A 24403-nucleotide genomic window follows, 5' to 3' on the forward strand; every position below is an offset into this window, starting at 1 on the left:
TACAAAATGGCACGATTGTCAGATTATTAACTGTTCCATGGCAAACTCGATAGATGGAGAGATTTATTTTATTTAGGCATGGTGGGGGGTGGGGGGTGGAATGGGCTGGTGGGGGGCAGGAGAGGCTCACAAAATAAAACAAGTGGCCTGTCTTCCTTCCACTTTAAGAGAGGTCTGAGCTCTTAACCAAGAATACATAGTGAGGCTTGGCTTAAGAGCCCAGAAATCTGTTAGTCTGTTGAAACACCTGAGCCCCAAGGAAAATATTTCTTGATGAATAGCTCTGGCCCTCCAATCAATGCTGTAAATTTCACAATGTTTATTTACACAAGTTAAAGTGCTTGTAGATTGCTCTTTTGATACTTTAAAGAGGCTGAATGATGGACATCTTTATAGGCCTGTAGTATATGAGATTTTTAAGAATCTAGAAAGTTATCAACAAATTACTTTAATTGAAAGCTATTTTTCCACCTCCTACTGTCAATGGGCATGGAGGTGCCATACCTTTGAATGGGGCATGAAGGGCAGAAGGGTATTTTAGGGGGAATACCTTGGCATCGGGAGGCATGGAGGTCATTTGGGAGCATACTCTAACATGAGGAGCCATTGGGAATGTTTTGAAGGGCATACCTACACATGAGAGACATGAGAATGACATTTTAAACGTTCCTTTCAAAAGGTTCCCTCATGGACCTTCATGACACCTTTGAAATGCTGCAAAGCACAACTCGATGAAATTTTGGCCTGATTCCATGAAAATTGTGGAAAACCATGACTTGCTTATCCCTGCAATGGAACCAGTTAGGTTGGGAGTGCAGCATGCGGGCTTGTGACCCAAACCAGCCTGCAGCCTTAAAAGGCATTCCTAGCAGGCAGCACAGTGGTGCAGTAGTTAGCACTACGGCCTCACGGCGCCAAAGTCCCAGTTCGATCCCGGCTCTGGGTCACTGCCCATGTGAAGTTTGCACATTCTCCCCATATTTGGGTGGGTTTCGCCCTCACAACACAAAAGATGTGCAGGATAGGTGAATTGGCCACGCTAAATTGCCCCTTAATTGGAACAAAAATGAATTGTGGACTCTAAATTTATTTTTTAAAAAGGCACTCCTGAAAATCAGAAACCACGGGAATGGGGTCGAGAATCCTGGAATCAGAAATCACCTGCCATTTTTGAAGGGCTCCCAAGTCATTCCAAATCAGTGAAAATCCAGCATAATATTGCTGTCTCTCATCACTTCCTGTTAAGCATGTGCTGGAGCAAAAAATAACGGTCAAGTAAAAATGGATCCATGGTATATATGTGATACAAACTGAGATTTTGGTTTGGAGGTGGGGCTCTTTTGGAAAATAAAGATTTTCCAAATATTCTGCAGGACATCTTCCATTATTTTACTGTAGGCTTTCTGTCCACAACCTGCCTGATTGACAGGATGAAGGCCTATCAGTTAAGAAACCCTGCAGCACAAGGCCACAACTGAGCTGGTCTGAGGCAAAGTAGGTGTAGTGGGTGGGGTAGGGTGGGATGGAGGGTCTGATTGTGGTGGGGGGGATGGTGGATTGGTGGGATGGGCTGCAATCGTTTGTCGGCTCAAATCGCGGTGGTTTCAGAAAGCAAGGGCATTCCTGGTCACAGAGGGGGAGAGATTGAGGTCTGGGGGTTTGATGGTGTTCAGGGGTGTGGTGGACAGAGAACCAGATGGTGGCGGGGGGTTCAATAGTAGTTGGTAAATTGCCCAAGGGTAACTCAGTATGGTGCGATGGCTGGGGAATGCTTGCAGAGAGGACATCGAAAGGAAATGTTTTCTGGATACTTTGTTTGACCTGCCGGTCACAAGCAATGTTGTCAAGGCATTGACCTTATGAGTTCCACAATTCTTTCCTCCTTTGATCTGCCAGGTTTCCCAAGGCCTGGGAAATTCAGCCACCTCTGATGAAAACTAGAATTGCTATTGCAATGAAGGATCCTTAAAATATTTAAAAGACCAGTCCACTTCCTACGAGAAATGCATGAAGTTGGCTATTATCCCAAATCTTAATTTTTCAACATTGGGCATCTTGTTGAATTATAAAATCAAATATTAGCTGGGGCACAAATCCAGAATTATAGTGTTTCACTATTGGGTTCCTCAAGCACAGCCTTTTTAATCAGTCTTTTTTGTATCACTAACAGTTTCGGATCGACTGGGACCAAAAATAACAATGAAGTCACATGCATTAACCTTGAAACCTTTATAGGTTGTGCAAATGGATGGTTAATATTGAATCATCTTCAGGCTTGAAGGCAAGTTGTGGAATATTCATAATTTTGATTTGTTTAAATGCCAGAGGCAGAAATGGAGTGCACACCTCGACAGCATGGGGTATCTGACATTCATGGTTCATTCAGCCCTCACAGCAAGCCTTTGGCACCAGACAAAAAGCCAAGTGAAGTTACCTGCATGGCACTGTCCTATCGATGTCAAAACATATCATTCACACGAGACCAGCAAGTCTGCATTTCAAAGCTTTTTTCAGTTGCGTTGTAAACACGGCTTAACAATTAATTCAATATTTAAAAATACCGTTCAAAATATAAATACCCCCACCAAACACGCGATAGGATTTGCTCTGATATTATCAGAGAGGTTGTGGAGACAGTAGAATCTTCAGAACGTGTCCTGCTTGTTTTCTGATTTATTTCTGGTTGCTGCACAGATGGTTGAAACTAAACAATGCAGGGAAATTCAACTGGGTTTTTTCAATGGCATTTTGCAATTTTAAGGAGAGTACTATAAGGTTGTAAATGTGAGATATGATTTATAAATCTAATAAATTTTAATAAAAGGTACAGGAAAATAATAAATACACTTTCATACACTGGACATTTTCTAAATATTCACTATACATTACAAAGCTAAAGTGATGCCGTAATGCAGCCTCAACCTGGGAATACACTATTAAGGGTTACGAGCCACAACTTCATCCCGGGCTAAAAATTGATGGTGCCCAGAAACTGAATAACATTTAAACTTGTGCTGCGAACTAACATATAACGTATGTGCCAGACTATGAACATATCCGAGTAAGAAAATTCCTGAACATTTCTGATGGGAAGAAGGTCATTGATGAAGCAGTTAAAGAAGCTTGGGCCTCGGACACTATCCTGAGGAAATCCTGCAGTGATGTCCTGGAGCTGAGATGATTGGCCTCCAACCACCACAACCATCTTCCTTTGTGCCAGGTATGACTCCAGCCAATGCAGAGTTTTCCACTTGATTCCCATTGACTCCAGTTTTGCTTGTTCCCCTTGCTGCCATACTCTGTCAAATAGAACAAAGAACAAAGAAAAGTACAGCACAGGAACAGGCCCTTCATCCCTCCAAGCCCGTGCCGACCATGCTGCCCGACTAAACTACAATCTTCTACACTTCCTGGGTCTGTATCCCTCTATTCCCATCCTATTCATGTATTCGTCAAGATGCCCCTTAAATGTCACTATCGTCCCTGCTTCCACCACCTCCTCCGGTAGCGAGTTCCAGGCACCCACTACCCTCTGTGTAAATGCTGCCTTGATGTCAAAGGTAGTCACTCTCACCTCACCTCTAGCATTCAGTTCCATGCCCATGTTTGAACCAAGGCTGTAATGGGGTCAGGAGCTGAGTGACATTGGAGGAACCCAAACTGAGCAGGTTATTGCTGAGTAAATGACACTTGATAGCACTCTTGATGATTTCTTCCCTCACTTTGCTGATAATCACGTGTAGGCTGATGGAGCTGTATTGGCCAGGTTGGTGTTCAACATGGAGGAATACTGATTCATCAGCTGAGGTGGACGGTACGTGATAATCAGCAGAAGGTTTCCTTGCCCATGTTTGACCTGGTGCCATGTGATGCATGATCAATTGCACAAAGACGAGAATTGAATACAACCAAGGCTTTATTGCTCTAAGATGTGTGGCCTCCCACAGCAGCTGGCAAAATGGCTGCTGCACGGAGGACACACATATTTATACTCCACCTACTAGGCGGAGCCAGCAGGCAGGGACTACCGTCATACCTGTAGTACAGGTCCTACCATACATCACCTAATATAGGTGCAACAGTGGTTTACCACACCATGAAACTTCATGGGTGTCACGATATTCAGGTAAACATCATGGTGCAAACATACATACATACTGATGGACAGATCAACGGACCAATCTATACACACACAACACCACAGCCAATCACAGGCAAGAGCATACACACTATAAAACGAGGAACACGACACTTCCCAGGGATTCCAGCAGGAGACAGCTCAGGCCACAGAGCTCACAGAAAGCGACTCAGACATTCACCATGTGCTGAGTGCTTCTCCAAGATAGTGTTAGGGCTAGGTCCACAGGTTAGAGGGTAATGAGCGAACCACAGTAACCAGTTTATCATTGTAAATATTGTTCGTAATAAAACTGAGTTGTACCATCCGCAACCGTGTTGGTTCGTCTATGGAGCAGAGCACCCAACACGACAATGGGGTCTAGAGGCGATATTGAGAACTACCAGGACTCCTTCATGACTGTGTCCACTGTGCCACCACCTCTGCTGGGCCTGCATGCTGGTGAGACAAGATTTGCAGGGGAATAGTGGTGGTGGTGTCTGGGACATTCTGGACATTCTGGGACAATCTGATTTTTGACTCACCTGTGAAACAGCTCTCCAAATTTTGGCACAAGCCCCCAGATGTTCGTAAGGGCCGACTGTGCTGGGTTTGCCATTGTCATTTCCGCTGCCTAGGTCGATGCTGAGTAGGCCGTCCAGTTTAATTCCTTTGTGCTTTCTTTGTAACGGTTGGATATAACTGAGCGGTTTGTGAGGCCATGTTAGAAAACATTTAAGTGTCTAGAGTCACATGTAGGTCAGACCAGGTAAGGACCGCAGGTTTCCTTCTCTAAAGGACATTAGTGAACTAGTTGGATTTGTACGACAATCAACGATGGTTTCATCATTTGACTTTTTAATTCCAGATTTTTCAAATTGAGTTGAAATTCAAATGGGATTCGACCCTGAGTCCTCATTAGTCTCTAGATTTCTAGTCCACTGTGCCACCGCCTCCTCTATTTTTGTCTTACCTTCAAAAACACAGCCATTGTCAAGTTTCCCACTCTCAATTTTAGCTATGAGAAAAGATTGTCTAGGGTGAGGCAGTTTTCCTTGGAACAGAAAAGTTCAGGGGAGATTTATTGAATGTATACAAAATTATGATGGACCATTTTACTTCAGTAGATCTGTCAATATCCAGGGAGCAGCGATGTAAGATAATTGGTAAAAGGGTGAGAGGGTAGTTGAGGAGAATTTCTTTCCTTGAGAGGATTGTTGGGGATCCAAAACTTCCTGCTTAAAATGATGGTAGAGGCAGAAGCCCTCATTGCATCAAAAAATAATACTTGAACATTCACCTGGGGTGCTGCAACTTACAGGGCTAAAGAGCAAGATCTAGAAAGTGGAATTAGGCTGGAAAACATGATGGGCCAAATGGGCTCCTTATGTGCTGTAATTTTTCTCTGGCTCTAAGCTCCTGCAGATTGTGCAGGGCTGGTGAATTACCATTGGCTGGATGCTTATCAACATTCCAGAGCAGTATGATTCACATCATTGGCTTTTAAAGATAACGGGCTGGATTTTCTGATTCTGAGGCTATGCCCTCACGCAAGTGGTTTTCTCCGGCCGATTGCTGAACACAATTTTGGCGTTGGCGACCGGAGAATCCTGCCCAACTGTAAACTGCTGCGTATACAATTGTTGTAGCGTGGCCCCTTTAAGGGGGCTCCATGGACTATGTGACTAGCTTTGAACCAATTGCGCAAATCCTGGCTAATGGGGAGTTTGCACAGGGTCCTGAGTGCCGGACCTGGGAGCTGATGAGTAAAGACATGTTGTATAATGTTCTGTGCCTGCTATCTAACTGCCTTTGTCTTTCATCAATAAACTCCTTTGTTTATTACTGGAAGCCTCCAGTTTATGTGTTGATCCATCACATTGGCAACAAGTTAAATGTTTTTGATCGCAGCCGATAGTCATCATGAACCGAGGGGGAAGCAAGAAACAGTTGAGAAAGTAAGAACCATCAGCAAGAATCTGAATCATTTAAAACATGACTGGAAATGCCTAACATTGGGAAACTAGACCCGTTTGACCAAGGTTGAGTCATGAAGTCAGTGCATCGAACGGCTCTGGTACTTATTTACCTTGAATGAGATCACAGGCGAGGACAAGCAGAAGGTGATAATTATGACAGTTTGTCAATCCCAAACATAAAGTTTGATTACGTGTGACGATTATCACAATCACCACAGATTCGGACTAAAATACAAGCAGTTATGCAAATTCAAAATCCAAGCTGACGCACAGTAGTCCTGACATTAAATACAAACAGCAAACAACTGCTAGAGACCAGTAGCCAGATAGGCAGCTCATTAAAGCACTAAGTTAGATCATCACAAATAAGGCACCTGATGTCCTTGATTTGACATGCCATAAATCCCTTCAAATAACATGACTGCAGCAAAAATGTAAAGCAATTAGGGAGCCACCTCTTCGAACATCAATGACAATCTTGAATCTTCTTGTTATATATCAAAAACATTTTGATACCTAAAAGATAACGGGATACGGTCATCCTTAAAGTTGACTCGTGAACGAATATATGGCGGGGTATTTCTTATACTCAAATTAACAATAGAAAAAAATCGATCAACTTTGAAAGACAGACTGTCAAAAAAGATCAAGTAAAGCCACAAAGTTGCAAAAGAAGAAACAGGCCACATATCAGCCGTAACAGATATAGAGAAGACAAGGTATAAAACAGGGACAGATTTACACAGCAAACGCTCGCTCCTTCCTGCTATTGGGTGAAGTCACTGTTCTGTCCAACTGCCTGTTTTGTCACATAAGTCCCATCTGACTGTCGTATGAACCTGTCACTCTGATAAGAAATGTATTCGGTAAATGTTTTATAGATAATTACAGATTTCCATTTAAAAATATATCCTTTTCTTAAAGGAAAAGACAATGGGTGGGATTCTCCGTCCCCTCCCACCCATTTTCTGGTGCGCACACCCCCACCGACAGTAGGATTCTCTGTCCCGGCTGCCAGCCAATGGGGTTTCCCACTGTGGACTCCCCCACGCCATCAGGGGACCGCGGGCGTGAGTGCACTGCTGGCGAAATGGAGGATACCGCCAACGGAAAATCCAGCAAAATCTGTCAGCAGATAACAAGGACTCTTACCGATTCCTATTTTTAAAATCCTACAACTTTGTCATTTATGTTTTGAAATGTCTTAATAAAAATCTCACTAAAATAAAATGTGTATGATTCTATGATAAGTTTTAGATCCTAGGCGCTTATTTAGGGTGTCTTGACTGACAGGATCCATGCTGAAAATAAAGAGGATTAGTTTTGAGTAAACTTTCCGAGAAATCTTCCACCAGAATGTAACTGAATCCTGTTCAACTGTCCGAGGCTCGGAAGAGTCATCTCCTCCTTGATTGATATTTTGGTATTTATTCATTGTCACATGTACTGAAGTGCAGTGAAAAGTATTTTTCTGCAGCCAAGTGAATGTACATAGTAGACAAAAGAATAATCAACAGAATACATTGACAATGGTACATCAACAAATAGTGATTTGTTACAGTGTGGAACAAGGGCCAAACAAGAGCAGCATAGGGCGTCGTGAATAGTGTTCTTACAAGGAACAGATCAGTCCAAAGGAGAGTCATTGAGGAGTCTGGCAGCTGTTGTGAAGAAGCTATTCCTATGTCTTCAGACTTCTGTATCTCCTGCCTGATGGAAGGGTCTAGAAGAGGGCAAAGCCTGGGTGTGAGGGGTCTCTGACAATGCTGTCTGCCTTTCTGAGGCAGCAGGAGGTGTGTACAGAATCTGGGGCGGGATTCTCCGACCCCCCCCACCGGGTAAGAGAATCGCCGGGGGCTGGCGTGAATCCCCCCCCGCTGTGTCCCGAAGTCTCCGCCACCAGTGATTTGGCGAGGGCGGGAATCGCGCCGCACCGGTCGGCGGGGGTGGGAATCGCACCGCGCCGGTCGGCGGACCCACCCCTGCCGATTCTCCAGCCCGCGATGGGCCGAAGTACTGCTGCTGGAATGCCTGTCCCGCCAGCGTGGATTAAACCAGCTTTTGAACGGCGGGACAAGGTGGCACGGGTGGGCTCCGAGGTCCTGGGGGGGGGGCGCGGGGAGATCTGGCGCCGGGGGGTGCCCCCAGGGTGGCCTGGCCCGCGATCAGGGCCCACCGATCTGCGGGCGGGCCTGTGCCATGGGGGCACTCTTTTTTCTTCCGCCTTCGCCATGGTCTTCACTATGGTGGAGGTGGATGAGACCCCCTCCCCTGCGCATGCGCGGGGATGACGTCAGCAACCGCTGACGCTCCCGCGCATGCATGGACCCACGTCGCCCGGCGAAGACCTTTCGGCCCCAGCTGGCGTGGCGCCAAAGGCCTTTCCTGCCAGCCGGTGGAGCGGAAACCGCTCCGGCGTCGGCCTAGCCTGCCCGACGCTGGAGTCGTACCCGCCACTCCGTTACGCCCGAACCCCCCTGCTCGCCGGGTAGGGGAGAATCCCGCCCCAGGACAGAAACCAGGACAGACTGTTGGTTATGATGACCCTCAGGAACTTAAAGCTATCGACCATCTCTACTTCGGAGCCATTGATATAGATGGGGGGGCTACACTTCCTGACGTCGATGACCAGTTCCTTGGTCTTTCCAACATTTAGAGAGAGCCTAGTGAGAGCTGTTCGGTGTCTTGCTGAGAGATAGTTTTCCCTCTTTCGTGTCTTAGCCAGAATAGACTGGTAAGATTAAAACACTCGGGATAGGGAAATCCCAATCCCCTCATAGGAACCTCACGTCCCTGGAGTCACCTGACTTGAAGACCAGGTAGTGGAATTGTTTAAAGAACATTACAACCAAAGGCCCTCAATTATTCTCCATTGTTATAAGTTTAACTCTGCAGTGAGGGACAATGAAGAGTGTCTCAGCCTTCATAGCCAGATTTCAGCAGCTTGCTGAGCACTGTGAGTTTGGGACCACACTTAGCCCGAACGGCTGGTTTGTAGGATCCATAACCTGTTTAGCACGATTAAACCTTCTGGCGGAGACTACAATTACATTGGAAAAAGCAATTGAGATATCTCAGGTGACGGGGTGATTGACAGCAATTCAGACGAGACGCTGAGAAGCAGTGAACCGATGCTTTAATAAACTAAATATGTGCCGACCTGTAGCTCCTCCCGCACTGCCCCAGATCAACAGACTTTATACCTCCACAGCTGCGAGATGGGGAGGACCTGGAGACCTGACCTCGAAGAGACACGACGCCTCCTGCCCGTTGAGTTTGACAGCCATCATCGAATTTCGCAGATGGTAAGGCCGGGACTGGTCGAGCTGGACCGAGCTGAGATAATGCGAAGGACTATCTGTGGCAGCAGCGTGATCATAAAATGGCAGCGTCGACGATGTTGGCCAAGATGGCGGCACCCACAGGTCACACGTGGTGGGCCGCGTCTGCGACGATGACCAAGATGGCGTCCTCCATGGGTCGCACGCGGCGGATGACACGTCGGAAGGGGGCGGTCCCGGCAGGCACGATGCCACGTTGTGGGGTCTGTGAGCCTCAGGCTGAGGCTTCGGATTTTAGGGCCTTAGAGCGGCTCAGACATATCTTCGCAAAATGATCTTTCTTGCCGCACTCATTACACACAGCGCTGCGTGCTGGGCAGCGCTGCCGGGGATGCTGGCCCTGCCCACAGAAATAACAGGAAGGTCCTCCGGAGCTGGCCGGCAGCCGTGCGGCGCAGGGGTGAGGTACGCCTGGGTCGGGTGATGGCTTCGCCTCTGACGTTCCCGAGGATGCCGCGTGATCGGACGGGAAGGCCTTGAGGCTCTGGAAAGCCGCTTCTAATGAGGTAGCCAGCTTCACTGTCGCCTCGAGGTCGAGAGCCCCTTTCTCGTGGAGACGCTGCTGGACATAGCTGGACCAGACTCCAGCCACATAAGTGTCCTGAATCATTAACTCCGAATGCTCTGATGCAGAGACCGCCCGGCAGTTACAACTGCGGGCGAGTACCCTCAACTCACGAAGATATTCCGCGAGCGACTCACCCTGGCGCTGACGCCGCGTGGTGAGGAAGTGTCGGGCGAGGACCTCGTTGACCGGCCTCACAAACTGTTCCTTGAGTACATCTACAGCCTCCGTATACGAGCCCGCATCTCGGATTAACTGGAAGATCTGGTGGCTCACCCGGGCGTTGAGGAGACGTTGCTCGAGTGCCGGGGAAACCGCAGCAGTCGAGAATTCGAGGAAGGCCTCGAAGCAGCTGAGCCAATGCTCAAAGATGGCCGGCGCTTCAGCGACCTGCGGGTCCAGTTCGAGACGTTCAGGTTTGAGGGCAGCATCCATTATCAAAATTTTAGCTTATTAAATTGATAGACATCAATTCAGACGAGACGCTGAGAAGCAGTGAAACGATGATTTAATAAACTAAATATGTGCCGACCTGCAGCTCCTCCCGCACTGCAGGGCTGACCCAGGTCAACAGGCTTTATACCTCCACAGCTGGGCCGAGCCACAGGCGGAGCCAACAGCAGCACCAATAATAACATTTCAACAGTACAACAGCAACAACCAATAACAGAACAGCAATATCAATAAGTATGTACAACAGTGGAGATAATGATACTAATAGAACAGTAGAACAATAGTGAACATATATACAACAGCCTTACACAGCCATACGTGGCTCACCCACATTCAAAAAAGTCCAGCGGGGGTGAAAGGGACTCACAAGTTCAGTCTCACAGGAGGAAGAATTGTTCGCTGCGAACACCTCAGCTCCGGCTGCGGCGTGAACACTGGCGTCAAAACCGTCGACTCCGGGAGCACATCGTCCGCACAACAGGGTCCCGGATAGGGTGACGACGCAGAGGCAGGGCTAAAGGACCCTGTGGGAGATGTTGGTGAAGGTGTAGGTGTGGAGGTGGGTGGGGAGGTGGCTGGGAGGGGCGCGGGGGTACCCGCGGGAGCCAGGTCCCGGAGGGAGTCTGTGTCCTGTCATCCATCGCGGTGTGCCACATACGCGTACTGAGGGTTCACGTGGCAAAGCTGAACCCACTCAACCAGGGGATCGGCCTTATGGCTCCTCGCATGTTTCCGTAGGAGGACCGGCCCAGGTTTTGTTAACCAGGCCGGGAGCGAGACGCCGGAGATCGCGTCCTGGGAAAGACAAATGGACGGTTGTGAGGGGTTTCATTTGTGGCAGTACACAGAAGCGACCGGATGGAGTGGAGCGTGTCAGAGAGGATCTCTTGCCAGCGGGAGACTGGGAGACTTCTAGACCGTAGGGCCAGAAGGACGGTCTTCCAGCCCATAGCATTCTCCCTCTCCACATGCCCGTTCCCCCCGGGGGTTGTAGCGACGCCCTTACTGAGCAGGTACTGACGCAGCTCCTCACTCATAAAAGAGGAGCCCCGATCGCTATGTATATAGCTGGGGAAACCAAACAGGGAGAAAATGCTGCGCAGCGCATTGGTGACAGTGGCAGAGGACATATCAGGACAAGGGATTGCAAAGGGAACGCGAAAGTACTCATCAACAACGTTGAGAAAGTACACATTACGGTCAGTAGAGTGGAGTGGCCCTTTGAAGTCCATGCTGAGGCAATCAAAGGGGCGGGAGGCCTTCACCAGGTGAGCCTTGTCCGGCCGATAGAAGTGCGGCTTGCACTCTGCACAGATTTGGCAATCCCTGGTCACAGCCCTGACATCGTCAGTGGAATAGGGCAGGTTGCGGGCCTTGACGACGTGAAGAAGCCGGGTGACCCCCGGGTGACAGAGGTCATTGTGGATGGCCCGTAACCGGTCTGTTTGCGTGCTGGCACATATACCGTGGGGCAGGGCATCTGGGGGCTCAGTGAGCTTTCCAGGGCGATACAAGATGTCGTAGTTATCGGTGGATAACAATACTAATAGAACAGTAAAACAATAGTGAACATATATACAACAGTCTTACGCAGCCATACGTGGCTCATCACACAGGGTATGCCAATAAAGGTGCCACCCCAATCCCCCTCCCCACCCTAACCCCCTCACCCTACCTCAATCCCCCTCCCCACTCCAACCCCCCTCACCCCACTCCAACCCCCCTCACCCCACCCCAACCCCCTCACCCCACCCTAATCCCCCTGCCGACCCTTCAACCTCCCTCACCCCATCCCAACCCCTCACCCCACCCCAACCCCCCTCCCCACACCCCAATCCCCCTCATGCCACCCCTCACACCCTCACCTCAGCCCTCACCACATCACGATTCACCCCCATCCGGCTGTCTAACCGTACATGTCGTCTTGTGTCTTACAGGACTTGCCGAAGATGGGCCCGGCCCACACGGAGCCCACCGCCTCCAGCCAGAGCCGGTGCCCCCGCGGTCGGTGGAGCACCGACGAGCTGAGCAGCCGGAACACCAGCCTTCTGCCCAAGACTCAGGACACCCCAGTGTTCGGGTCAGAGGAGGACACTGACTTTCCATCACAGCTATCTCCAACACCCTCCACCATCTCAGAGACTATCACCTCGGTTGGGCAAACTAGTGAAGAGGCTCCTGGGACACAATCTGGTGCGCACCACACAGTTGGTCCGGTACAGCAGGTTGAGATAGGAGCAGCCATGGGGTAGCCCGGCCCCAGGAACCAGCTGCCTCCCAGATGGCTTCTGGGCTCCTGGACATAAAGTCCCACCAACAGTTCAGGTGCAGTCAGAGACTCGGGGACTAGAGGAGGGGATGACTGCCGGCTTCCAGCACCTGCAGGGGCAGGTGGAGGAGTCCATCCATGTGCAGGAGCAGGGAATTTTGCCAGTCATGCGTGCCACCAGGTCAAAACCACAAGGGTGGCATCCACGATGGAGGCAATGGGGGTGACGGTGTTGGACATGGGTCAGCGTGTGCAAGGCCCAGGACAGGGCTGCCCTCTCGCAGGCAACCATGTGCCAGAGCCACCTGGAGATTGCAGCAGTGCTACTCAGCATGGCCCAGTCACAGCAGGCCATTGCTGAGAGCGGCGGCGGCAAAGCCCAGGTGCAGGCCGGCGTGGCACAGTCGCAGAGGGAGGTGATCCAGACCCAGAGGGATGTGGCTCACTCACTGGCTGATGTGGCACAGACCCTCAGGGTGGTGGCACAGTCGCAGAGTGATGTGTTGCAGTCCCAGATGGAGATGGGCCACTCCCTGTGCTCCATGGCCGTTAACATTCAGACCCTTGTCAAAACCAGAGCGGACCTGCAGGACTGGCAGCGCCAGGTGGCGGGGGGCCTCGGGGGATGGCTCTGCTTGCACCCCCATCGAAAGGAGAATCCCGGGGGCCATCTGACACCATGAGGGAGGAGGAGGTGATGGGGCCCATGCCGGTGGCTCCCGCAGGGGAGTTACCGGAACACCGCAGCACCTCGGACACCCCCCTCCTGTCCCTGGTGAATTGGTGGGCAGCGGGCAGAACAGGGCAGCACCACACCACCCGGGGCGCTAGAGGAGCAGCAGGGCCCATCCAGGCTGGGCCGCCACAGGAGGCGTGCACCAATGGGGACCCTCGTCACAGGGCAGGAGTCACAACAGGCTGCCTCCACTCCTGCTGTACCATCTGGGGAACCAAAAAGGCATAATGGTGGGGCCCGTAAGACCAGAAAGTTAGACACCAGTTAAGTTGGCATGGGTGCAGGGCAGAGCTTAGTTATAGGGACTAGGGCACAGACTATATGTATTTGTTCACACGAAACACATGTTCACACCTGCCTCTGTGCTCTGGCTGCTGGGTGTGGGGGTGGGGTGGTCAGTGCTGGCCACTGGGAGTGGGGGGTGGGTGAGGGCCAGTGGCTGCACTGTCAAACACCCCCCCCCCCCGACTGTCCCCAGCACCCCCTCCCCAGTGATTCAACAGGACCGGCCAGCTCGCATGCAGGGATGTGGACCACGGAGCTCATCGCAGAGCGGGCTGTCATCATCCTCCATCCCATGGACCAGAGCCGCTGTCACTGCCAGCCCAGTGCTCGCGGCACGTAGCGTGGTTTGGTGGTGGGGGAGGTGAGGGTGGTTCGGTGGTGGGGGAGGTGAGGGTGTTCGGTGGTGGGGGAGGTGAGGGTGTTCGGTGGTGGGGGAGGTGAGGGTGTTCGGTGGTGGGGGAGGTGAGGGTGTTCGGTGGTGGGGGAGGTGAGGGTGTTCGGTGGAGGGGGTAGTGAGGGTGTTCGGTGGTGGGGGAGGTGAGGGTGTTCGGTGGAGGGGGTAGTGAGGGTGTTCGGTGGTGGTAGAGGTGAGGGTGTTCGGTGGTGGGGGAGGTGATGGTGGTCGGTGGTGGGGGAGGTGAGGGTGCTCGGTGGTGGGGAGGTGAGGGTGGTCGGTGGTGGTAGAGGTGAGGGTGTTCGGTGGTGGGGAGGTGAGGGTGTTCGGTGGTGTGGGAGGTGGGGGTGTTCGGTGGTGGGGGAGGTGAGGGTGGTCGGTGGTGGGGGAGGTGAGGGTGCTCGGTGGTGGGGAGGTGAGGGTGTTCGGTGGTGGGGGAGGTGAGGGTGTTCGGTGGTGGGGAGGTGAGGGTGGTCGGTGGTGGGGAGGTGAGGGTGGTCGGTGGTGGGGAGGTGAGGGTGTTCGGTGGTGGGGGTAGTGAGGGTGTTCGGTGGTGGGGGCCGTGAGGGTGTTCGGTGGTGGGGAGGTGAGGGTGGTCGGTGGTGGGGAGGTGAGGGTGTTCGGTGGTGGGGAGGTGAGGGTGTTCGTTGGTGGGGAGTGAGGGTGTTCGGTGGTGGGGGAGGTGAGGGTGTTCGGTGGTGGGGAGGTGAGGGTGTTCGGTGGTGGGGGAGGTGAGGGTGTTCGGTGGTGGGGGAGGTGAGGGTGTTCGGTGGTGGGGGAGGTGAGGGTGTTCGGTGGTGGGGGAGGTGAGGGTGTTCGGTGGTGGGGGAGGTGAGGGTGTTCGGTGGAGGGGGTAGTGAGGGTGTTCGGTGGTGGGGGAGGTGAGGGTGTTCGGTGGAGGGGGTAGTGAGGGTGTTCGGTGGTGGTAGAGGTGAGGGTGTTCGGTGGTGGGGAGGTGAGGGTGTTCGGTGGTGTGGGAGGTGAGGGTGGTTGGTGGTGGGGGAGGTGATGGTGGTCGGTGGTGGGGGAGGTGAGGGTGCTCGGTGGTGGGGAGGTGAGGGTGGTCGGTGGTGGTAGAGGTGAGGGTGTTCGGTGGTGGGGAGGTGAGGGTGTTCGTTGGTGTGGGAGGTGGGGGTGTTCGGTGGTGGGGGAGGTGAGGGTGGTCGGTGGTGGGGGAGGTGAGGGTGCTCGGTGGTGGGGAGGTGAGGGTGTTCGGTGGTGGGGGAGGTGAGGGTGTTCGGTGGTGGGGAGGTGAGGGTGGTCGGTGGTGGGGGAGGTGAGGGTGGTCGGTGGTGGGGAGGTGAGGGTGTTCGGTGGTGGGGGTAGTGAGGGTGTTCGGTGGTGGGGGCCGTGAGGGTGTTCGGTGGTGGGGAGGTGAGGGTGGTCGGTGGTGGGGAGGTGAGGGTGTTCGGTGGTGGGGAGGTGAGGGTGTTCGTTGGTGGGGAGTGAGGGTGTTCGGTGGTGGGGGAGGTGAGGGTGTTCGGTGGTGGGGAGGTGAGGGTGTTCGGTGGTGGGGGAGGTGAGGGTGTTCAGTGGTGGGGAGGTGAGGGTGTTCGGCGGTGGGGAGCTGAGGGTGTTCGGTGGTGGGGGTAGTGAGGGTGTTCGGTGGTGGGGGCCGTGAGGGTGTTCGGTGGTGGCGAGGTGAGGGTGGTCGGTGGTGTGGGAGGTGAGGGTGTTCGGTGGTGGGGAGGTGAGGGTGTTCGTTGGTGGGGAGGTGAGGGTGTTCGGTGGTGGGGGAGGTGAGGGTGTTCGGTGGTGGGGAGGTGAGGGTGGTCGGTGGTGTGGGAGGTGAGGGTGTTCGGTGGTGGGGAGGTGAGGGTGTTCGGTGGTGGGGGAGGTGAGGGTGTTCGGTGGTGGGGGAGGTGAGGGTGTTCAGTGGTGGGGAGGTGAGGGTGTTCGGTGGTGGGGAGCTGAGGGTGTTCTGTGGTGGGGGCAGTGAGGGTGTTCGGTGGTGGGGAGGTGAGGGGGTTCGGTGGTGTGGGAGGTGAGGGTGTTCGGTGGTGGGAGAGGTGAGGGTGTTCGGTGGTGGGGGAGGTGAGGGGGTTCGGTGGTGGGGAGGTGAGGGTGTTCGGTGGTGGGGAGCTGAGGGTGTTCTGTGGTGGGGGCAGTGAGGGTGTTCGGTGGTGGGGAGGTGAGGCTGTTCGGTGGTGGAGGAGGTGAGGGTGTTCGGTGGTGGGGAGCTGAGGGTGTTCTGTGGTGGGGGCAGTGAGGGTGTTCGTTGGTGGGGGAGGTGAGGGTGTTCGGTGTTGGGGGAGGTGAGGGTGGTTCGGTGGTGGGGAGCTGAGGGTGTTCTGTGGTGGGGGCAGTGAGGGTGTTCGGTGGTGGGGAGGTGAGGGGGTTCGGTGGTGTGGGAGGTGAGGGTGTTCGGTGGTGGGAGAGGTGAGGGTGTTCGGTGGTGGGGGAGGTGAGGGTGTTCTGTGGTGGGGGCAGTGAGGGTGTTCGGTGGTGGGGAGGTGAGGGGGTTCGGTGGTGGGGGAGGTGAGGGGGTTCGGTGGTGGGGAGGTGAGGGTGTATGGTGGTGGGGGAGGTGAGGGTGTTCGGTGGTGGAGGAGGTGAGGGTGTTCTGTGGTGGGGAGGTGAGGGTGTTCGGTGGTGGGGGAGGTGAGGGGGTTCGGTGGTGGGGAGGTGAGGGTGGTCGGTGGTGGGGGAGGTGAGGGTGTTCGGTGGTGGGGGAGGTGAGGGTGTTCGTTGGTGGGGAGGTGAGGGTGTTCGGTGGTGGGGGAGGTGAGGGTGTTCGGTGGTGGGGGTAGTGAGGGTGTTCGGTGGTGGGGAGGTGAGGGTGTTCGGTGGTGGGGGAGGTGAGGGTGGTTCGGTGGTGGGGAGCTGAGGGTGTTCTGTGGTGGGGGCAGTGAGGGTGTTCGGTGGTGGGGAGGTGAGGTTGTTCGGTGGTGGGGGAGGTGAGGGTGTTCGGTGGTGGGGGTAGTGAGGGTGTTCGGTGGTGGGGGCCGTGAGGGTGTTCGGTGGTGGGGAGGTGAGGGTGGTCGGTGGTGTGGGAGGTGAGGGTGTTCGGTGGTGGGGAGGTGAGGGTGTTCGTTGGTGGGGAGGTGAGGGTGTTCGGTGGTGGGGGAGGTGAGGGTGTTCGGTGGTGGGGGTAGTGAGGGTGTTCGGTGGTGGGGGCAGTGAGGGTGTTCAGTGGTGGGGAGGTGAGGGTGTTCGGTGGTGGGGAGGTGAGGGTGTTCGGTGGTGGGGGAGGTGAGGGTGTTCGGTGGTGGGGGAGATGAGGGTGTTCGGTGGTGGGGAGGTGAGGGTGTTCGTTGGTGGGGAGGTGAGGGTGTTCGGTGGTGGGGGAGGTGAGGGTGTTCGGTGGTGGGGGTAGTGAGGGTGTTCGGTGGTGGGGAGGTGAGGGTGTTCGGTGGTGGGGGAGGTGAGGGTGGTTCGTGGGGGGGAGCTGAGGGTGTTCTGTGGTGGGGGCAGTGAGGGTGTTCGGTGGTGGGGAGGTGAGGGGGTTCGGTGGTGTGGGAGGTGAGGGTGTTCGGTGGTGGGAGAGGTGAGGGTGTTCGGTGGTGGGAGAGGTGAGGGGGTTCGGTGGTGTGGGAGGTGAGGGTGTTCGGTGGTGGGAGAGGTGAGGGTGTTCGGTGGTGGGGAGGTGAGGGTGGTCGCTGGTAGGGGAGGTGAGGGTGTTCGGTGGTGGGGAGGTGAGGGTGTTCGATGGTGGGGGTGGTGAGAGTGGTCGGTGGTGGGGGAGGTGAGGGTGGTCGGTGGTGTGGGAGGTGGGGGTGTTCGGTGGTGGGGGAGGTGAGGGTGTTCGGTGGTGGGGGAGGTCAGGGTGGTCGGTGGTGTGGGAGGTGGGGGTGTTCGGTGGTGGGGGAGGTGAGGGTGTTCAGTGGTGGGGGAGGTGAAGGTGGTCGGTGGTGGGGGAGGTGATGGTGGTCGGTGGTGGGGGAGGTGAGGGTGTTCAGTGGTGGGGGAGGTGAAGGTGGTCGGTGGTGGGGGAGGTGATGGTGGTCGGTGGTGGGGGAGGTGAGGGTGTTTGGTGGTGGGGGAGGTGAGGCTGGTCAGTGGTGGGGGAGGTGAGGGTGGTCGGTGGTGGGGGAGGTGATGGTGGTCGGTGGTGGGGGAGGTGAGGGTGGTCGGTGGTGGGGGAGGTGATGGTGGTCGGTGGTGGGGGAGGTGAGGGTGGTCGGTGGTGGGGGAGGTGAGGGTGTTCAGTGGTGTGGGAGGTGGGGGTGTTCGGTGGTGGGGGAGGTGAGGGTGTTCGGTGGTGGGGGAGGTGAGGGTGGTCGGTGGTGAGGGAGGTGAGGGTGATTGGTGGTGTGGGGGGTGATGGTGGTCGGTGGTGGGGGAGGTGAGGGTGGTCGGTGGTGGGGGAGGTGAGGGTGTTCGGTGGTGTGGGAGGTGGGGGTGTTCAGTGGTGGGGGAGGTGAGGGTGTTCAGTGTTGAGGGAGGTGAGGGTGTTCAGTGGTGGGAGAGGTGAGGGTGGCATGGTGGTGTCCGTGCCCCTGGACAGCAACCCCCCCTCCTCCCCCCAGACTGTGAAACGTTTTGATGAGTGTGTCCCATGCGCACTGGCCCTGGCGATGGCATTATGCGGCCTCCCGTGCCTGGCCAGGCCCCATGTCCCACTCATTGGCCCCCTCCCCATCATCCTCCTCATCTGACGAGGCCTGCCCTTTCTCCTCATCCATCATGCTGCCTCTGCTGCGCGACGTTGTGGAGGACGCAGTAGTCCACGACGTTGCGGCCGACCCTCCTGGCCATGTACTGGAGGGCCCATCCAGTGCAGTCCAGGCACCTGAAGCACATATTCAGGACCCCCAAGAACCCCTCGACCACACCCCTGATCGGACAATGGGCGTCATTGTATCCGGTCTCCACGTCGGTCTGTGGCCTCCGTATAGGGGTCATCAGCCACGACCCAACGGGTAACCCCTTCTCGCCCAGCAACCCATCCCGCAGGCGGGTGGGTTGTCCCTCGAACATGTCTGGGATCACCGAGTGCGCCAAGATCAAGGAGTCATTTACACTGCCTGGGAAACGGGCGCAGACGTGCAGGATCCGCATCTGATGGTCACAGACCACCTGAATGTTCATCGAATGGTACCCCTTTCGGTTGGTGAACAGCGGGTTGATATCCGCCGGTGGCAATAAGGTGACATGCACCCCATCGATGATCCCCTGGATCCAGGGCATCCTGGCGATGGAAGCGAAGCCCCCTATCCAGGCATCCTGGTGGGTGCAGTCCACAGTGTACTGGATGTACCGATCCACCTGAGCATACAGGGCATCGGTGACGGCGCAGATGCACCTGTGCGCCGATGCCTGGGAGATGCTGGACAGGTCCCCACACAGCGACTGTGACGACCCATTCGCGTAAAGGTTCAGCACGGCCATCACCTTGACGGCCACCGGGCGCGGGTGTCCTCCCCCATACCCATGCGGTGCCAGGTCTGCCATCATGTGGCAGATGTGCTGCACTGTCTCCCTGCTCATCCGCAGTCTCCTTCTGCATGCCCAGTCTGGAAGGTCCTCAAAGGATATGCGGTTGTGGTAAACGGGTGGCCTCATCCGCCGCCTTTTTGGCACCTCCTCATCCTCCTCATCCTGTTGGGCAGCTTGCCCTCCAGCCTGATTGGCTGCCACCTACCCCTCTGTAGCCAGCTCCTCTACTGCAGCCACCGCCTCCTCTCAGAGCGTGTCCCGCTCATGCTGCCACAGGGCTTCATGCAGGGCAGCGGCCATGGCCATGGCAGCCAGCATCGCAGGTTGGTGTCCAAAAGGCATAATTCTCTGCAGGGGGTGAAAAGCAAAGATGTAATCATGGCACATACACCCGTGCCCATCTAGGTATCAGGGGCTACACGGTTATCCTGGTTGTCACCGCGCGTCCCAACCACGCATTCCCCCCACCCTCGCACCCCGAGCCCGTCGGTGTCCCCGGTCCTCACTGGGGGCTGCCGTCGGCATGGCCCTGGGTGGTCACCAAGTGGGTGTTGCCTGTTGGGTGGGGTGGTGCGGAGGGGGGGCACCCATATGGCCGTTTCCACTGCGTGCACCCAGCAATATGGCCACTGTAATGGCGGTCCGTGCCTGGGTACCACCCCTGTCCCCTCCCCGGCTGCTTGGCCTGTCCCCCCCCCCCCCCTCTCCCCCCCACCCCCCCCCCCCCCCCACCCGCTGTAAGCATGCCCGGTGTCCGAGCCAGGAGCCCACACCGGTGCCCATCTAGGTATCAGCGGTTATCCTGGTTGTCACCGCGCATCCCAACCGCGCATTCCCCCCACCCTCGCACCCCGGGCCCGTCCAACTCCAACTCCTCTCTCAATCGCCTCAGCCAGCATGATTTCTTATAGCACATTAGAAACATGCCGTCAGGAATTTGGCCCATCGAGGTGCTGAATCGCTGAGGCCCCGGAGAATTGTTGTCAGAACCGCTAATGAGATGCATACTGTACTTTCGGCCCGGGCGAGTGCCACGATTTTGTCATTTTTGGGGACAGGAGAATGCCGAATCAGCGTGAAACCGGCGTCAGTCTCGCTTTTGGCATTGGAGCCTATTCTCCGGCCGATCGCATTTTGCGATTTGGGCATCACAAAAAATCCAGCCCACATCGTCCACCTGAGGAGTCAAGGGGTGGTGACCCCTGATGTGGGATTGACAAGTCCAGCGAGCATCAAAAATACTCCTGTAACTCGGTCCAGTCAATGGGAGCCAGGGACTCGTGTTTCTGTTCAACCAGCTGCATCTGTCGAGGGTAGTAAGGCTGGTTCGCCTGTCATCCAAGTGGCACTCCTAAAGTGGCATCGACCATGGACTACTCGATTGCTGAAAAGAGTGCCGAGCCTGTGGCTGGGCTATGGAGGTCCAGGAGGACCCAGAGGTCTCCGGACTGATTGATGTTTTGATGGACCCTCTTTCCTTTGTTGTCCCTGGTAACCATTGTAACCTTTGTACATAGTTTTGGAGTAGTTGTTCAGGGTCTTAAAGGGGTGAGGGATGTGGTAACATGGCCCCTTTAAAGGAGTGGGGCCCATGAACCATGTGACCGGCTCGGGGCCAATCGCGCAGGGGCGCGCAAACGCCGGCCAATGGGGACCAGGGAACTTAAGTGTAATGACGTGTTGCATAGCATTCTGCGCCAGTTAACTAACTTTTGCATTTGCCTTTCATCAATAAACCCCTTTGTTTATGACTGGAAGCCTCCAGTTTATGTCTGGAATCACCACAACAATCTACAAGATCAAATGCCACACACTGATAAGCTTACTTCAGCAATATCTCCCAGTCCCATAATCTCTACCACCAAGAAGGATAAGAGTAGTAAAATTGCAGGAGCAGTATTGTTTTCATTTTTTCCTCACACCTCAAGTCAACACACTCATTTGGTAGTGCAATGAATTCATTGTTGCTGGCTTAATATTTCAGAATTTTTAAATCCAATGATGGGTTGGTTCCACCGCAGCTCGGGCCCACACCAGGATTACACCACAAAATGGAGGTGAACAATGGAGAGCATCATGGAAGCACCATCACTACAATGACTGCAATGGTTCTCAGCAGGTGAGAAGGCATCTTTTTAGTGCAATTGAGGATGGACAATAAATGTATCCTTTTCAAGATTAAGCACATTCTGAGTACAAATTCAAGCAATGAGCGTGAGCTGATATCACTGTAGTTGCTTAAAAACCTGACAGAGATGGAATGACTTTTCAATCAGTACCAGCATATATATCACAATAGGTTTCTGTGCTTTTCCTTTTCTGCATAATTTACTTTTTCTGGTGTCTGGATTCTGTACCATTTTCCAAATGTGTATATTATGCATCTGTATCTGCTTGTGTTTGTGACTACCCACTCTATTGTGGGTGGGGAGGGGGGGTATTGACAGCCTGTCATTTGCTTAGATACCTTAGAAAAGGGGACTTGGAATGGCTGGGTATAAATATGGTTTTATTGGAAGTTCACATTACTGGAACAAGTTTTGGCTCTGGTGCAGTCCAAAGCAAACAAAAAGCGAAGTTGTGAGAAAGTGCTGATAAATGAAGGTGCACCGTGCAGCTGTTTTATATGCATGCGAGATTTTTAGAACATCATATGCCATTCATATCCTGCTGTGTCAATTCAGATCTTGGGCATTTTATGAACTGTTTCAAATGCAAAATATGAATGACAGTACATACATTTATTTTTTACTCCCATAAAGCTTCTCCTGCAGTTCCTAAGAAACACAAGCCTTTTTTCATTACAAGAGCATCTTTAAAATGACAACCAGATTGAGTTACCCTCATGTGTGAGGGTCTCTATTATTTGTGGGCCATTTGTACATTAATTTAAAATGTCACATTCTATTTATCTTATAACCTGATGACAACAGGATGCTCACCTTACAAGTGCCTTGCAATATATGTGCTCACAATCTATATCTGTCCATTTATTTACCATTATGTTAGTTTGATGACTTTTTGAAGGTCAGTAGATTTCTTGCAGCGCTTGTCCTACGTATGAAATGAAGGAAGGGGGCTCACTGGCTTTGGAGGCATCTCCTGTTGTGGCTTCTGAAGGGCTTCAACATGATAGAACTTCTCTCTTTTTTAGCAGCATGTGTGGCAGGAACCCTGGGGTGCGATTTACCGATGTTGGCGCACCTGACTTGGTGACGATACGAGGCCATTGAACCTCGCGAGAGGCCTCTATAAATTTTCATGGTGAGGGATATTGAATTGCTTCCAATATGCACTCCCAGCGGCTACGTAAATCGGTAGCAATTCTCCTCTGGTGGGAAAACGTGGTGTTGGATTTTCCGATTGCTGACGCTGAAATCGTGTTTGTGGTTTGCCCAGAGAATCCGTTTTTACAGCGAAATCGAGGGCGGCGCCATTTTTCGGACACTTCGCCCCCTCAAGAACAGCATCATCGCTGAGTACGTCGCATGACATTGGGATGGCCTCAAGACGTCACCTGAAGCCCTCCCCCAATGCTCCGCCCCAGATGGGCTGATTTCCCGACGGCGTGGGACGCGTGTGCTCACAGGTTTCAGGGACTGTGTCCAGCTCCCCCACAGTCGGGGGCGGGCTTCGGCAGGGGCTGGAGGGACTGGTGGGGGGTGGTCCAGGGGTGGCAAGGGGGGTTACAGGGAGGCACTATTTGGCAGGCCGGATCCGCGCACGGCTGGCACCATGTTGTACAAAGCGACCGCTGCAGGTCGCCGCCACGGACCCGGTAATTCTCCGTCCGTATCTGCAGGGAAAGCTGACGTGACGCAGCCACGCGAGCTTCCCGGACGGTGTGAGCACATGTAATCCACGCCGTCGGGGAATCGTTCGGTTGGGGACGGAGCGTCGCGGGGCATGCTCAGGCAATGGCCTGAGGCAGTGGATAATCGACACGGCATACTCTTTTCAGTGGCGCCGTTCCCGATTTCGATGCCAGAGCGGATTCTCCGCCCTGTCGCCGAAATGCGATTTTGGAGTCGGGGCGCGGAGAATCCAGCCCATGGACTCTAAACATCATCTCTGGTTCTCTCTCCACAGATTCTGCCAGACGCAGCATTTTCTGTTTTTACTTCAGATTTCCAGCATCTGCATTATTTTGCTTCCATTCTTTCATTATCAGATTTTGGGGTCTTTGAAAGCTGTTGGTCAGTGTTAGTGAGCTTTTGGGTTAGCACGTATGCATCACTAGGCCCTGTCATTCTGAAACACACTTTTGAGTGAAGCCCAGTCATTAATTTAATTTTTGAGCAATTGTCCAAAATAACTCTATTTCATAACAGAAAAGATAATTCTATGATTTGCTCCAGCCCTTCAAAATGTTCCTTTGCATGATCACACCAAGTCATCTTTTATAACTCATCAATTTTCTCTGGGAATCACAGCTGGATAATCCAAGCCTTGATTGTGTCCAACTTTATCCCATCATAATGACAAATGGATTGTATTGGGCAAGACGAATTGACAGTCAAAAATAAATTCATTTTTCAAGTCATTATCAATGACCTATGCTTATTTCATATCCATGTCTGTATTTTGGTAATATAGCAAGGTGACATATGACAGCCTCATATTGGTGCTCTTTTGCATATTATGAAATATCTTGTGCACTTTCTACCAGGTGCCCTATTTTGGAATGTCAAGTTCACCTGATGTGCAATGTACTGTTCTGCTTCGCTCCGCTGAATGGTGATTGAAGGCCCTGAGGCACTAAAATAGGTTGACGCTTTCTGCAGCATCAACGTCCATATCTACGGGGCTAATCTTATGAGTCAGCAATCTCAGTGCAGATTGGACAACCAACTGAAGAGGTCAGTGCACCCAATTTGTGGCTCCC

The 24403-nt window shown here is 53.5% G+C and overlaps 1 long non-coding RNA gene across 1 annotated transcript in view; it reads right to left on the reverse strand.

The window, feature by feature from the left end:
- Positions 1-2795: 2795 nt before the first annotated feature.
- Positions 2796-24403, reverse strand: part of LOC140409602 (uncharacterized) — a 65511-nt gene continuing 43903 nt past the window's right edge. The window contains exon 2 of the long non-coding RNA XR_011940421.1: positions 2796-3299. This is a non-coding gene — a long non-coding RNA (uncharacterized lncRNA). The remainder of the gene's footprint in view (positions 3300-24403) is intronic.

This window comes from Scyliorhinus torazame, chromosome 3, assembly GCF_047496885.1.
Source record: "Scyliorhinus torazame isolate Kashiwa2021f chromosome 3, sScyTor2.1, whole genome shotgun sequence".
NCBI classification, from domain to species: Eukaryota; Metazoa; Chordata; class Chondrichthyes; order Carcharhiniformes; family Scyliorhinidae; genus Scyliorhinus; species Scyliorhinus torazame.